At 41.9% G+C, this 16097-nt stretch overlaps 1 long non-coding RNA gene across 1 annotated transcript in view; it reads right to left on the bottom strand.

Annotated features, from left to right (window-relative positions):
- Window positions 1-15251: 15251 nt before the first annotated feature.
- Window positions 15252-16097, bottom strand: part of LOC135101567 (uncharacterized) — an 11532-nt gene continuing 10686 nt past the window's right edge. The window contains exon 2 of the long non-coding RNA XR_010269307.1: window positions 15252-15901. This is a non-coding gene — a long non-coding RNA (uncharacterized LOC135101567). The remainder of the gene's footprint in view (window positions 15902-16097) is intronic.

Genomic DNA, 16097 nt, shown 5'->3' with positions numbered 1-16097 from the left:
ACATTAAATCCATCTCTCTCTCTCTCTCTCTCTCTCTCTCTCTCTCTCTCTCTCTCTCTCTCTCTCATTAATCTGCATCACTCTCCCTCCATTGAGATGCGCCATTAATCACCACCACCATTCTGTGAGCTGCACTGTGTCTTGGATGCTATGAAAACGGGATTACTATGAGACTCACAGGCGTCCCTTTATGCCCTTACATCTTCAAACCCTGTCTTTCGTCACCTAGTGAATAGGATCTTAACAGGCCTGGCTCTGGCTCATGACTAGTCACTAGATATCAAGTTTGTCTGGATCCCCTCACATGTATCACCTTCTCATGATGACGCCGTCGATCGCATGGCTAAAACTGCATGTGGACTGCCTGTCCCTCACGCTGGCCCCAGCCCCTCCCTCCAGTGCCTGAAGTCCAGGATCCGAGCAGCCTCAATACTTTCGACCAGCATCAGGACGTATGACCAGGGGGTGGGGGGGGGGGCCAGCGTCACCATTCATCACTATGATGCATTTCATCATCAATTTAAGTACCGCCGTCGGAGCCTGTGGGTCCGAAAACACAAATGTGGTGTTGGCGCGGCTGAGACTCGACTACCGACTTCTGTGGCAGGTTCCGGGCATGGTGGACGAACATCATTATACCTCCTGTCCACTGTGCCACTCTCCTAACTCCAGTAACCTGCATTGTCCTGCTGTGGGAGATCTGCTCCCACGTGAACAGCCTCTCCTTGACGTATGCCAATACCTGCTGCAGGACGACCACCTGGACCTCGTCATGACTTGCCACCTACACTTTGGCGGCTGTTCTCCATAATTTTTTGCCCACTAACTGTCTCCCTATGTATTTCTGTTCGTCCACCTTGCCTTTTTGAAGTTAAAATATTATAAGTTCTATGTTGTATTGTCTACTTTCAACTTATGAAAGCCCAGCTTCACTTTATTGTTAATTTTATGTATATTTTCTGTCACTGCCTTTTGATACGTATGTTCTGTAACGCTGCCTCACCATAACCTGCTTGCCTTCATGATGTGGTTAATTATCAATTTATACTGTCAAGAGTATTTTTGTATGGTGTATTTGTCAATTTATATTGTCAGGAGTATTTTTGTATGGTGTATTTCTGTAGACTGGCGCGTTTCCATGCGCAATAAATTAATTCTCTCTCTCTCTCTCTCTCTCTCTCTCTCTCTCTCACACACACACACACACACACACACACACACACACACACACACACACACACACACACACACACACAAATGCCAAGGGAAATAAATTTGTCGATCCTGCTCCTCCTCCTCCTCCTCCCCCCCTCACTTCCTGGTATCTCTTCCCTTCTATTTCCTGATAAGCTCTCCTACCGTCATTCTCTCTCTCTCTCTCTCTCTCTCTCTCTCTCTCTCTCTCTCTCTCTCTCTCTCAGATTTGTGTGTGTGTATGTGTGTGTGTGTCTCTCCTTTGTCTGGTGGTGGTGGTAAATGGAGGAATACTTAGAAGATGAAGGGAAGTCAAAATAATGATTTAGTATTAACTTAATATCATATTATTTTTTAAGTTTCCTCTCCTCTGGTACCTAAAATATTTAAAACAGCCCAATAAACAGTAACCTCATTTTAAAACTCTCAATTTATTTTTTTCTGGTTTTAATAGTATGTTTAATTTTTCCTTCCACAAACCTAAAATACTTAAAACGTTAAAACAACCTACAAACCCTCCCCCCCTCCCAAAAAGAAGGAAAAAAAAAAATCTCACCACGCATCTTGAAACCTCGTTCTAAATATTCCGTGAAGATTGTCTGAGGAGCGAAGTGTTCTATATTAAAGGAATTTTCTGCATTTTCTTCACCTCCAGGCCTCTCTCCTTCACTGCCCCTCCTTCAGGGATCCCCATGGTTCCTTCATCCCCCTCCGTGTGGTATCCTAAGCCCTCTATCCTGTAATATTTGGGGAAATGTTAGGCTTTGTAGGATCTCTCGTCTTCTCTCTCGCGCTCTCTCCTGCCTAGGGATTAAAAAGTGCGGAAAATTTGAACGTTTATAAATGCATTGGTTTGTGTGTTATTGCTAGTTATCTCTCTCTCTTCCTCTCTCTCTCAGTAGTTGCACGGGTTTTCAAGGGTGTTTTTACGGTTCTACTGACAAATTAACATTTCTACGTTGAGCATATCTTGCGCTCGTTCGTGTTTGCTACGGTGACATGGTACAGCAGTGAGTGAAGTTCGTTCATAATCACGTAGTGGGTGTGGAGTGGTGGAAGTGAGTGATATTTATGTTATTTGAATTATCATTTGATAATATTTTGAATTATTATTTGATAACATGTTAACTTTTGTGTGTTTGTTGAACAGTGACAGGTGGCGCTGGGGAGGACGGGCGGTTGGCAAGCTAGCTGGCTGCAGTGTTTTGGTCAGTACTGGTCAGTCTTGCCCCACACGCTTAGTTAATCAGTGTGTCCGTATTCCCGGCACCTTCTCCCTGCACCGAGCACCCCCAAGCAGCTCCTGAGAGGCATAAGTACATAAGGTGAATCCAGCGTTGTCAGCCTCCCCTCAGTCAGCCCTACTGCCTTCACCACAACATCCTCCTCCCTGTAGTGTCTTATACTCGCTTATTTTGGTTTTATTATTCGTTATTTAGGTATGTTTTGAGGTTATTGATTTATTTTTAGGGTTTTTTTTTTTTTACGTCTGAGTCTGGAAACAGTTGGAAATTTAGCCAAATATTGATGGTTCGTCAATATGTAAACAAGCTGTCAGCTGAGGTAGAGGCTGTGGGTCATTGTTTTTCAGTCATTATTTGCTTTGTCTCTTACTTATTGTAAGCCAAAAACATATCACAAGATGGAGCCATATGTCTTGCCTTCATATCCGCTGGTCACATAAATCCGCCATTGCCTGCTTTTGGTGTCATGAAGGAATAATTAAGAGAACATGGCCACCGGTTCCACCACTGAGCTCGCCGCGGAGGGCTGCCATGATGGATTCATGCCTGTGCTTGCTTGTTCGAATTATTTTAAAAAATTTTCTGAATTACTTTATTTGGCTTCTATAGTAAGTTTTTATGGTTCCTAAAAATATTCGTTGTTTTCGAAGTGTTTTTCTGGCTTCAGTTAAGTAAATATGTTGAATTTGTTGTTTTTAACGTAAATAAAGGGTGTTTTTTACGATGAATTTTACCCAACCTGTTTTTTGGATTTTTTTTTTTTTTTATTTGAGGCTGTAATTAAAGTTTTTTGCTTTAAAAAATCGTTTATGGTTTTTAAAGTCTTTCGAGTTACTGTTGAGTTAAGTATGTGGAATTTGAAATAGCTTTTGATCCTGTTAAAAGTGGTGATTTTGTAATTTTTTATATTTTTAATTTCTCTATTTCAGCTTGTAATTAACTTTGCATTGTCTGAAAAAAAAATAGTTCAGGTTTTTATTTATTTATTTATTTGTTTATTTATTTATTTTATTTATTTTTTTTTTTATCGGTGTAAAGTGAAATGGGTGGACTTTTCCGTGGTTTTAATGGAGTCAAAGGTTCCAACACTTTTACATATTTCATAATAATTCTTTACAACTACTCAGGCTGCAGATGTTTTGATATTGTGAATATTAATTGAAGTAATTGTCTAGTCATAATATATAATGCATTCGAGCCTAGCTTCATTTTTTTTCTATGAGTCAATTTCAAAATGAAATACGTTCCATACGTAAGCCAGGGGCAGCTCGCCTGTGATATCATCAAGGACCAGGGACTAGCTCTGCTTGAGTGTCTCTTCGTCAATATTTACTGTAATTTCCAGTGTTTTCCAGGTATCTCCAGCTGTTTCTTAACACAAGTGTGTAGATAATGGTAGTAGAAGGAAGAAAATAAGAGTAATGAAGGAGTGGTAGTAGAAGGAAGAAAATAAGAGTAATGAAGGAGGAGAAGGAAGAATTAAAGAGAAATGGAGGAAGCGAAACAGGTAAACAATATTTAGCTTAGTTTCCCTTGCTGTGCTGCCTTTCTCTGTAATATTGGTGTGTTTCGGGTATTTTACGTGTTTTGGATATATATTAGAATGTTATGGGATGTTTAGAATGTGTTTTTGGTGTTTAGGTGTATTTTGTATATTTGCTGTTATCATTCTGTTTTGGGTGAATTTTGGGTGTTTTTAATGTGGTTTAAGAGGTTTTTAGCCATATTTTGTGTTTTGAGTCGTGTAGGATGTTTTGAGTATATTGTGAGGTGTTTTGGTGTGTTTGGGGCTATATTAAGGTGTTGTGAGTTTGTTTTGGTTTTATTTTTGGGTGTTCTGAGTGTGTTCGGTGAGTTTTGGTGTGTGTGTGGGGTCTTTTGGGTGTATTTGTGTATGAGCAGGTAGTTTTGGGCCTGTTAGGATGTCTTTAGAGCGCATTCTGTGGTGGTGTTGTGTATTTTGGATGGATGTTTGTTATGGATGTTTTGAGTGTGTTTTTGGTGTTTCATGAATTTTGTACTCATTTACAATTGTGTATTGAAAATATCTGTAATCACTCTTTCAGTCAGCTGTGCTCTAAGCTGATTTATAAAAAAAAAAATATATGAATAAGGAAACAGTAATAATATGTAGCTATTATTCTTTAGATAAATTTGCTTTTCTTTCTAAAACATGAGGAAGTAGCATTAGTTAAAGTTTTCTCCTCAAAATATTTAACAGATTTGTTGCTGCCTTTTAAATGTAGTAATTATTGTGTGCATTCATATTGTTGCAGGAGAGTGTGTTCCTTAAAGCATTACAGTGTGACAGTCAGTATGATGGATGGAGAGGTGCTCTCACACCAAACACCAGCACCAAGCCCCATCACTTTTTATTTTTTTTTATGAAGGAAGGACACTGGCCAAGGGCAACAAAAATCCAATAAAAAAATATGCCCACTGAAATGCCAGTCCCATAAAAGGGTCAAAGCAGTGGTCAAAAATTGATGAATAAGTGTCTTGAAACCTCCCTCTTGAAGGAATTTAAGTCATAGGAAGGTGGAAATACAGAAGCAGGCAGGGAGTTCCAGAGTTTACCAGTGAAAGGGATGAATGATTGAGAATACTGGTTAACTCTTGCGTTAGAGAGGTGGACAGAATAGGGGTGAGAGAAAGAAGAAAGTCTTGTGCAGCGAGGCCGCGGGAGGAGGGGAGGCATGCAGTTAGCAAGATCAGAAGAGCAGTTAGCATGAAAATAGCGGTAAAAGACAGCTAGATATGCAACATTGCGGCGGTGAGAGAGAGGCTGAAGACAGTCAGTTAGAGGAGAGGAGTTGATGAGAAGAAAAGCTTTTGATTCCACCCTGTCTAGAAGAGCAGTATGAGTGGAACCCCCCCAGACATGTGAAGCATACTCCATACATGGATGGATAAGGCCCTTGTACAGAGTTAGCAGCTGGGGGGTGAGAAAAACTGGCGGAGACATCTCAGAAAACCTAACTTCATAGAAGCTGTTTTAGCTAGAGATGAGATGTGAAGTTTCAGTTCAGATTATAAGTAAAGGAGGACAGACTGAGTGTCATTGAAGAAGAGGGGATAGTTGTCTTGAAGGTTGTGTTGAGTTGATAGATGGAGGAATTGAGTTTTTGAGGCATTGAACAATACCAAGTTTGCTCTGCCCCAATCAGAAAATTTAGAAAGATCAGAAGTCAAGCGTTCTGTGGCTTCCCTGCGTGAAATGTTTACCTCCTGAAGGGTTGGACGTCTATGAAAAGACGTGGAAAAGTGCAGGATGGTATCATCAGCGTAGGAGTGGATAGGACAAGAAGTTTGGTTTAGAAGATCATTAGTGAATAATAAGAAGAGACTGGGTGACAGGACAGAACCCTGAGGAACACCACTGTTAGTAGATTTAGGAGAAGAACGGTGACCGTCTACCACAGCAGCAAAAGAACGGTCAGAAAGGAAACTTGAGATGAAGTTACAGAAAGAAGGATAGAAACCGTAGGAGGGTAGTTTGGAAATCAAAGCTTTGTGCCAGACTCTATCAAAAGCTTTTGATATATCCAAGGCAACAGCAAAAGTTTCATCAAAATCTCTAAAAGAGGATGACCAAGACTCAGTAAGGAAAGCCAGAAGATCACCAATAGAGCGGCCTTGACGGAACCCATACTGGCGATCAGATAGAAGGTTGTGAAGTGATAGATGTTTAAGAATCTTCTTGTTGAGGATAGATTCAAAAACTTTGGATAGGCAGGAAATTAAAGCAATAGGACAGTAGTTTGAGGGATTAGAATGGTCACCCTTTTTAGGAACGAGTTGAATGTAGGCAAACTTCCAGCAAGAAGGAAAGGTAGAAGTTGACAGGCAGAGCTGAAAGAGTTTAACTAGGCAAGGTGCAAGCACGGAGGCACAGTTTCGGAGAACAATAGGGGAGATTCCATCAGGTCCATAAGCCTTCCGAGGGTTTAGGCCAGCGAGAGCATGGAAAACATCATTGCGAAAAATTTTAATAGGTGGCATGAAGTAGTCAGAGGGTGGAGGAGAGGGAGGAACAAGCCCAGAATCGTTCAAGGTAGAGTTTTTAGCAAAGGTTTGAGCGAAGAGTTCAGCTTTAGAAAAAGATGTTATAGCAGTGGTGCCATCTGGTTGAAATAGAGAAAGGAAAGAAGAAGAAGCAAAGTTATTGGAGATATTTTTGGCTAGATGTCAGAAGTCATGAGGGGAGTTAGATCTTGAAAGGTTTTGACATTTTCTGTTAATTAAGGAGTTTTTGGCTAGTTGGAGAACAGACTTGGCATGGTTCCGGGCAGAAATATAAAGTGCATGAGATTCTGGTGATGGAAGGCTTAAGTATCTTTTGTAGGCCACCTCTCTATCATGTATAGCACGAGAACAAGCTGTGTTAAACCAAGGTTTAGGTTTAGGACGAGAAAAAGAGTGAGGAATGTACGCCTCCATGCCAGACACTAACTATCACCTCTGTTATGCGCTCAGCACCTCTGACAGGGAAGCAGTAGTCATTCCAAGGAAAATCAGCAAAATACCTCCTCAGGTCCCCCCAACTAGCAGAGGCAAAATGCCAGGGGTATCTTTGCCTAGGGGGATCCTGAGGAGGGATTGGAGCGATAGGACAAGATAAAGATACGATATTGTGATCGGAGGAGCCCAACGGAGAAGAAAGGGTAACAGCATAAGCAGAAGGATTAGAGGTCAGGAAAAGGTCAAGAATGTTGGGCGTATCTCCAAGACGGTCAGGAATACGAGTAGGGTGTTGCACCAATTGCTCTAGGTCATGGAGGATAGCAAAGTTGTAGGCTAGTTCACCATGATGGTCAGTGAAGGGAGAGGAAAGCCAAAGCTGGTAGTGAACATTGAAGTCTCCAAGAATGGAGATCTCTGCAAAAGGGAAGATGGTCAGAATGTGCTCCACTTTGGAAGTTAAGTAGTCAAAGAATTTCTTATAGTCAGAGGAGTTAGGTGAGAGGTATACAGCACAGATAAATTTAGTATGAGAGTGACTCTGTAGTCGTAGCCAGATGGTGGAAAACTCGGAAGATTCAAGAGCGTGGGCACGAGAGCAAGTTAAGTCATTGCGCACATAAACGCAGCATCCAGCTTTGGATCGAAAATGAGGATAGAGAAAGTAGGAGGGAACAGAAAAGGGGCTACTGTCAGTTGCCTCAGACACCTGAGTTTCAGTGAGGAAAAGATGAGGTTTAGAAGAGGAGAGGTGGTGTTCTACAGATTGAAAATTATATCTTAGACCGCGAATGTTGCAGAAGTTAATGAAGAAAAAGTTGAGGGGGGTGTCAAGACACTAAGGGTCGTCGACAGAAAGGCAGTCCGACCTGAGGAAATTTATGGTCCCCTCCCCTTAGGGTCGTTGACAGAAATGCAGTCCGACCTGGGGAAATTTATGGTCCCCTCCCCAGATGGGGACTCTGAGGCTGGTGTAGGAGTCGCCATGATGATTTTAAAATTTTTGAGTGAAGGGTGTATGTGTTATTAGTTGCTTGTAGTTTTGTGTGGAGGAAGAGAGTTGTCTTTAGAGGGCAGGCTGTGGCTGTCCCCTTGTGTTGTGAGACACAAAGGGAAACGTTCAGTGAGGTCACAGCTGGGTTTAATGATAAGTTCACAGCACCCCCTGAACAATGCTTTAGACCTCACTGGGAGTAATTATCGTTTCGGCAGATGTCTACTGCCTCCTGTCCTGGATGCTGCCACTAGGAGGAAGGTAAGTGTCAAGGCTGCTGAGAGAGAGAGAGAGAGAGAGAGAGAGAGAGAGAGAGAGAGAGAGAGAGAGAGAGAGAGAGAGAGAGAGAGAGAGATCCTGGTCAAGGTTTCCTAAGATACAGTATCTCTCTCTCTCTCTCTCTCTCTCTCTCTCTCTCTCTCTCTCTCTCTCTCTCTCTCTCTCTCTCTCTCTCTCTCTCTCCCTCCTGTAAATGCATGTTTCTTTTGTTAATTAGACAGGTGTGTGTGTGTGTGAGCATGTAGAGAGAGAGAGAGAGAGAGAGAGAGAGAGAGAGAGAGAGAGAGAGAGAGAGAGAGAGAGAGAGAGAGAGAGAGAGAGAGATGGCTGAAGAAGTCAGCTAAACTATTTCAACTTGATATGAGAGAAAATCTAATTATCTTCCATTTCCCCAGTACCATCACCTCGTATTCCTGACCGTCTTGGAGATACGCCCAACATTCTTGACCTTTTCCTGACCTCTAATCCTTCCGCTTATGCTGTCACCCTTTCTTCTCCGTTGGGCTCCTCCGATCACAATCTCATATCTTTATCTTGTCCTATCACTCCAATCCCTCCTCAGGATCCCCCTAAGCGAAGGTGCCTCTGGCGTTTTGCCTCTGCTAGTTGGGGGGACCTGAGGCGGTATTTTGCTGATTTTCCTTGGAATGACTACTGCTTCCGTGTCAGAGACCCGTCTTTATGTGCTGAGCGCATAACAGAGGTGATAGTGTCTGGCATGGAGGCGTACATTCCTCACTCTTTTTCTCGTCCTAAACCTTCTAAACCTTGGTTTAACACAGCTTGTTCTCGTGCTATACATGATAGAGAGGTGGCCCACAAAAGGTACTTAAGCCTTCCTTCACCAGAATCTCACGCACTTTATATATCTGCCCGGAACCATGCCAAGTCTGTTCTCCAACTAGCCAAAAACTCCTTCATTAACAGAAAATGTCAAAACCTTTCAAGATCTAACTCCCCTCGTGATTTCTGGCATCTAGCCAAAAATATCTCCAATAACTTTGCTTCTTCTTCTTTCCCTCCTCTACTTCAACCAGATGGCACCACTGCTATCACATCTATTTCTAAAGCTGAACTCTTTGCTCAAACCTTTGCTAAAAACTCTACCTTGGACGATTCTGGGCTTGTTCCTCCCTCTCCTCCACCCTCTGACTACTTCATGCCTCGTATTAAAATTCTTCGTAATGATGTTTTCCATGCCCTCGCTGGCCTAAACCCTCGGAAGGCTTACGGACCTGATGGGGTCCCTCCTATTGTTGTCCGAAACTGTGCCTCCGTGCTTGCACCTTGCCTAGTCAAACTCTTTCAGCTCTGTCTGTCAACATCTACCTTTCCTTCTTGCTGGAAGTTTGCCTACATTCAACCTGTTCCTAAAAAGGGTGACCGCTCTAATCCCTCAAACTACCGTCCTATTGCTTTAATTTCCTGCTTATCTAAAGTTTTTGAATCTATCCTCAACAGGAAGATTCTTCAACATCTATCACTTCACAACCTTCTATCTGATCGCCAGTATGGGTTCCGTCAAGGCCGCTCTACTGGTGATCTTCTGGCTTTCCTTACTGAGTCTTGGTCATCCTCTTTTAGAGACTTTGGTGAAACTTTAGCTGTTGCCTTGGACATATCAAAAGCCTTTGATAGAGTCTGGCACAAAGCTTTGATTTCCAAACTACCCTCCTACGGTTTCTATCCTTCTCTCTGTAACTTCATCTCAAGTTTCCTTTCTGACCGTTCTATTGCTGCTGTGGTAGACGGTCACTGTTCTTCTCCTAAATCTATTAACAGTGGTGTTCCTCAGGGTTCTGTCCTGTCACCCACTCTCTTCTTATTATTCATTAATGATCTTCTAAACCAAACTTCTTGTCCTATCCACTCCTATGCTGATGATACCACCCTGCACTTTTCCACGTCTTTTCATAGACGTCCAACCCCTTCAGGAGGTAAACATATCACGCAGGGAAGCCACAGAACGCCTGACTTCTGATCTTTCTAAAATTTCTGATTGGGGCAGAGCAAACTTGGTATTGTTCAATGCCTCAAAAACTCAATTCCTCCATCTATCAACTCGACACAATCTTCCAGACAACTATCCCCTCTTCTTCAATGACACTCAACTGTCCCCCTCTTCTACACTGAACATCCTCGGTCTGTCCTTTACTTATAATCTGAACTGGAAACTTCACATCTCATCTCTAGCTAAAACAGCTTCTATGAAGTTAGGTGTTCTGAGACGTCTCCGCCAGTTTTTCTCACCCCCCCAGCTGCTAACTCTGTACAAGGGCCTTATCCGTCCATGTATGGAGTATGCTTCACATGTCTGGGGGGGTTCCACTCATACTGCTGTTCTAGACAGGGTGGAATCAAAAGCTTTTCGTCTCATCAACTCCTCTCCTCTAACTGACTGTCTTCAGCCTCTCTCTCACCGCTGCAATGTTGCATCTCTAGCTGTCTTCTACCACTATTTTCATGCTAACTGCTCTTCTGATCTTGCTAACTGCATGCCTCCCCTCCTTCCGCGGCCTCGCTGCACAAGACTTTCTTCTTTCTCTCACTCCTATTCTGTCCACCTCTCTAACGCAAGAGTTAACCAGTATTCTCAATCATTCATCCCTTTCTCTGGTAAACTCTGGAACTCCTTGCCTGCTTCTGTATTTCCACCTTCCTATGACTTGAATTCCTTCAAGAGGGAGGTTTCAGGACACTTATCCACCAATTTTTGACCACTGCTTTGACCCTTTTAGGGACTGGCATTTCAGTGGGCATTTTTTTTTATTAGATTTTTGTTGCCCTTGGCCAGTATCCTTCCTACATAAAAAAAAAAAAAAAAAAAAAAAAAAAAAAAAAAAAAAAAACACAGGAACTGCTGGAGGATGCGTTCTGCATTGGCAGCTGGCACGAGCGGGTGACAGGCAAGGCATGTGAGGCGCGTGACAGCTTCAGTGACAAGTTCATGCAGGCAGTGGTGCAACACTATACCCAGAACACTCTCATTCACTTTGAGGACTTAGAAACCACAACACCTTCAGATTTCTGGAGAAGTGTGTGTGTGTGTGTGTGTGTGTGTGTGTGTGTGTGTGTGTGCCTAGGTGTGACATAAAGGAGAGGAAGTAAGCTCATCAGGCATCAAATACAAACCTTTATTCATCAGAGATACACTAAATGTTCCCCTCCCATAGTTAACCTTGTCCTTCCATCACTAGATGCGTTCTTATCTTGTCCTCCAGTCATGCACACTTAAATTAGTCCTCCTATCATCAAATACGCATTTTATCACCTTGTCTCCTTCACCCCATCCAATCACTAGTTACACACCCTACCTTCCATTGCTTTCCCATACTTAATCCTCCTCCTCCTCCTCCGCAATTGTAAGGTGAAGAAGAAAGAAGAATAAGAATGAGGGCAAGAGAGAAAATGATAAATATATTGAGTCGTCTCTCTCTCTCTCTCTCTCTCTCTCTCTCTCTCTCTCTCTCTCTCTCTCTCTCTCTCTCTCTCTCTCTCTCTCTCTCTCTCTCTCTCTCTCTCTCTCTCTCTCTCTCTCTCTCTCTCTCTCTCTCTCTCCCTTGCCATAAATATTTGTTATATGGAGGTGCACAACTTCTTGATCATTTTCATTAATAAATAGGCATTTTAGGAGAAGTGTCAATATAATGTGGGTTTTAGCACTTCACAGGTGCCTTTGGAACATAACCCTGTAAAAAGCTGGGGGATTCACTGTATTGTTGGATAGCACTGTCTTTATATCTGTCTGTATGGACACATATAAGAAGTTTATTATATATATATATATATATATATATATATATATATATATATATATATATATATATATATATATATATATATATATATATATATATATATATATATATTTTTTTTTTTTTAAGAAGATTTCTTGAGGACTATAATTCATATGAAATGTAGTATTAGATAAAATGAGAGTTGACAATAATAAGTCAATAATGTTATGAGTTACCTTCAGTGTGACACACTGTGTGTGTGTGTGTGTGTGTGTGTGTGTGTGTCACACTGAAGGTAACTCATAACATTATTGACTTATTATTGTCAACTCTCATTTTATCTAATACTACATTTCATATATATATATATATATATATATATATATATATATATATATATATATATATATATATATATATATATATATATATATATATATATATATATATATATATATATATATATATATATATATATATATATATATATATATATATATATATATATATATATTATTTATTTATTTTTTAAGAAAATTTCTTGGGGACTATAATTCATATGAAATGTAATATTAGATAAAATGAGAGTTGATTATAAGTCAATTATGTTATGAGTTACCTTCAGTGTGACACTTGGGCTTGTTTCTCTCTCTGTGTATCTGTGAAATTACTGGTCAAATTTTTGACAGTAACACTTGCAATTCTTCCTCGACAGACAGAAGACGATATGATTTGCTTTTAATGATGGTGAGGCATGAGAAGCCTTCTTCACAGAGTTAAGAAGTTGAAAACTGGAGTAAAACATGCAATGCCTTTACTGAGATGACAGGATACTCTCTCTACTGAAATCCAAAACTTGTCAAGTGATACTTCATTAAATTTTGAGTTCAAGGTTGGATGGCACTGTAGTTCACTCAATTGTTCCTCTTCTTGCAGACTAAGTAGGTTTTGTGTTCCTGGTGAGGACTCGGTGAAGGGGTTTCTCACCCAGTCCTACATATCTGATGACAAGGAGGAGAAATACAAAGTTTTCCAAGAGTGATCACAAATGACTTGTAATTAATGGAATGTCATTTTCATATTTAGTATGATTTTGAACTTGAAGTAGGGGTGAAAACATTTTGACATTTCCTCTTGAAAGCTGTTTTTTTTTTCTTTTCCAGAGAGAGAGCTTATTCTTAAATGCAAGAAGCTTGTCTGTTTTCACCTTTTCTCTGCATTTTTCTACCTGTTTTCTGCTTTTTCTGCATTTTTATAATTTATTTTCCTGTTTCTACCTTTTCCTGCACTTTTCTGCTTTTTACTACCTTTTGCTTTGTTCACTTTTTTCTACCCATTTTTCTGCTTTTCTGCTTTTTCTGCTTCTGTTTTTTTTGTTTTTTTTTCATCTTTTCCTTTTTTAATCTTTTGTCAGCATTTTCTGCCCCTTTCTCCCTTTTTTCTGCGTTTTCTGCTTTTTTTCAGCTGTTGGTGTTGGTGTGAGGTGTTGCGTTAGCTTGAAACCTGGTGTTTGTTTCGCGTTTAGTTCCATTGTATGTTGACTGAGGGGCTTGTTCTCCTCCACACACCATCCCCAGGCCTTCCACAACCTTCCCACTGGTCTGCTTGTCCTGTCCTCCTCCACACACCATCCCCAGGCCTTCCACAGCCTTCCCACTGGTCTCCTTGTTCTGCCCTTTTCCACACACCATCCCCAGGCCTTCCACAGCCTTCCCACTGGTCTCTTTGTCCTGTCCACCTCCACACACTATTCCCATGCCTTCCACAGCCTTTCCATTGGTCTCCTTGTCCTGTCCTCCACACACCATCCTCATGCCTTCCACAGCCTTCTCACTGGTCTACTTGTCCTTCTCCACACACTATCTCCAGGCCTTCCACAGCTTTTGCACTGGTCTCCTTGCCCTGTCCTCCATACCCTTCCACAGCCTTCCCACTGGTCTCCTTGTCCTATCCTGTCCTCCACACACCATCCCCAGGCCTTCCACAGTCTTCTTATAGGTCTCCTTGTCCTGTCCTGTCTTCCATATACCATTCACAGACCTAACCTAACCAACCTAACCTAACCCCACACCCAGAGGTTCAGATGCTGCCAGAGAACTGCCCAGACTGAAGCTTATGGAGGGACAGCTGCTAATTGTCAAGCTTATGGAGTGACTGGAGGAAAGTGGGAGGAGTCTGGAGGGAGTGGAGGAGGTGGAGTAATTGGAGAAACTGCCTCCACTTACCATAAGGACTCCCTCCACCATGACAACTGGGTGTCTGCTGTACAGGCCACCAACTAATGGTGGGTCTCAGAGAGTAACCACTGCTGAACAACACGTGGTGTTGTAATCGGCAGTCGGATTGCAGATTTTTTTTTTTCTAATTTCCTCATTTTAGTAAGCAGGGTGACAGAGCCCACTGTCCCAACCAACCATGCATCTGTCAAGTCAGTCACCTGGATACACACTGTGGCCCCAACCATGCTGTCATTCATCAGGTGAGAGAGAGAGAGAGAGAGAGAGAGAGAGAGAGAGAGAGAGAGAGAGAGAGAGAGAGAGAGAGAGAGAGAGCGCTTCTAAAGTTGCATCGTTTTCTTTTTTCTTTACTTTCATTCACAAAGCCTCTCTCTCTCTCTCTCTCTCTCTCTCTCTCTCTCTCTCTCTCTCTCTCTCTCTCTCTCTCTCTCTGTACTTATTCTAAGCTTGCATCAATAACATTTCCTCACACACACAATACAAAAAACACAAACTTTGAAGTCACATTATCAATTTTGCCTTTAAAAATTTACCCCCCCCCCAAAAAAAAAAGCATTTGCATAAAATTTTTGCTTCTTTGAAAATGGCAGCACGATATTTAACATCATATCTCAGTCCACCCCAGCTTCCTGGATAAAACCTCAGCCCCCTCCGGAGTCCATCCCAGCCTCCTGCCTGACACCACCTCATCTAACAGCCATCTGCTGCTGCTTCTTATATAATACAATTTAAATATAACTTCTGTCTTCTGCATCTTGAAATATGTAAAGAAAATTCTTTAAACAAGTAAAGAATAAATAAAATTCTTTAAACAAGTAATCTTTAAATAAAAGAAAAAACAATATTTAAGCTGCCATTTGCACACAGGGGCCCCATCCCTCCCCGAGGCAGGGGAGGGTCAGGGTGTCTACAGAATTCCAACCCCTCTCTGACTAGAGTAGGACAGGCAGCTTAAACTTAGTCTACTAAACTGCTGGTCTACTATTCTACTAAACTGCTGGGGAAATTAATACCAACCACATCAACTCGTCTTGCTTTTTTTTTTTTTTTTTAATGAGCTAAACAATTTTTATATGACAAAGCTAGGTAACAATTACAAGGCAGATTACATTGAAACTTTTATTCTTTCAACATGACAAGCAATTTCTGAAGTTTGCACACATTTTTCCATGGAGAAAAAAGGCAGCAAAATGCTGCTGGATGCTGGAGTTGAGGTGTGTTCCCAGCCTCAGGACAGCTGGATGCTGGAGTTGAGGTGTGTTCCTAGGCTCAGGACAGCAACACCACTAGACCACCTCCCACGCAGTGCTGGGCTGACATGTAGCTCAGGTTCTGCAACATTCACCAACTGAGAGATGATAAAGGCCACCCACTTCACTTCTGTCATTCCACTTGCACTTGAAGGCACAGGGTTGACAGAGCTAGGTCCTCTTCAACTATGATGGCCCAATTACTTCACCTGAGGATAGTTGATTGGCACCAGGGTTTATCCTCCACTCCATCCGTGACAACAGAAGACCCATTTCTGCCGAGACTAGCACCAGATTTCATCATTCACTCCATCTCTCCTTCAGCATGGTTTCAACTCCTGCCAGCCCGTTGCGCTCCTGCGCTGGTCACCTGCTGGTCCCTCCCAGCTCCCCAGGCTTGAAGGGACTGGTGGGCATGTATCAGCTGTCAAGGCAGGAGTGAGTTGGTGGCCTAAACTTTCTTGCATCAAGGCAGCAGACAATCTTTCACTCTCCTGTATCAATCCTGCAAGCAAATAGGAGCAAACTTAGTATTGTTCAATGCCTCAAAACTCGATTCCTCCATTTCTCAACTCGGCGCAACCATCCGGACAACTATCCTCTCTTCTTCAACGACACTGAACTGGCCCCTTCTACTACACTGAACATCCTTGGTCTGTCCTTTTCTTGTAATCTAAACTGGAAATTTCCACATCTCATCT

The sequence above is a fragment of the Scylla paramamosain genome, chromosome 1 (assembly GCF_035594125.1).
Source record: "Scylla paramamosain isolate STU-SP2022 chromosome 1, ASM3559412v1, whole genome shotgun sequence".
Classification (NCBI taxonomy): domain Eukaryota; kingdom Metazoa; phylum Arthropoda; class Malacostraca; order Decapoda; family Portunidae; genus Scylla; species Scylla paramamosain.
Note: the sequence above shows the minus strand (reverse complement) of the source record. Positions and strands in the feature narration are given on the sequence as shown.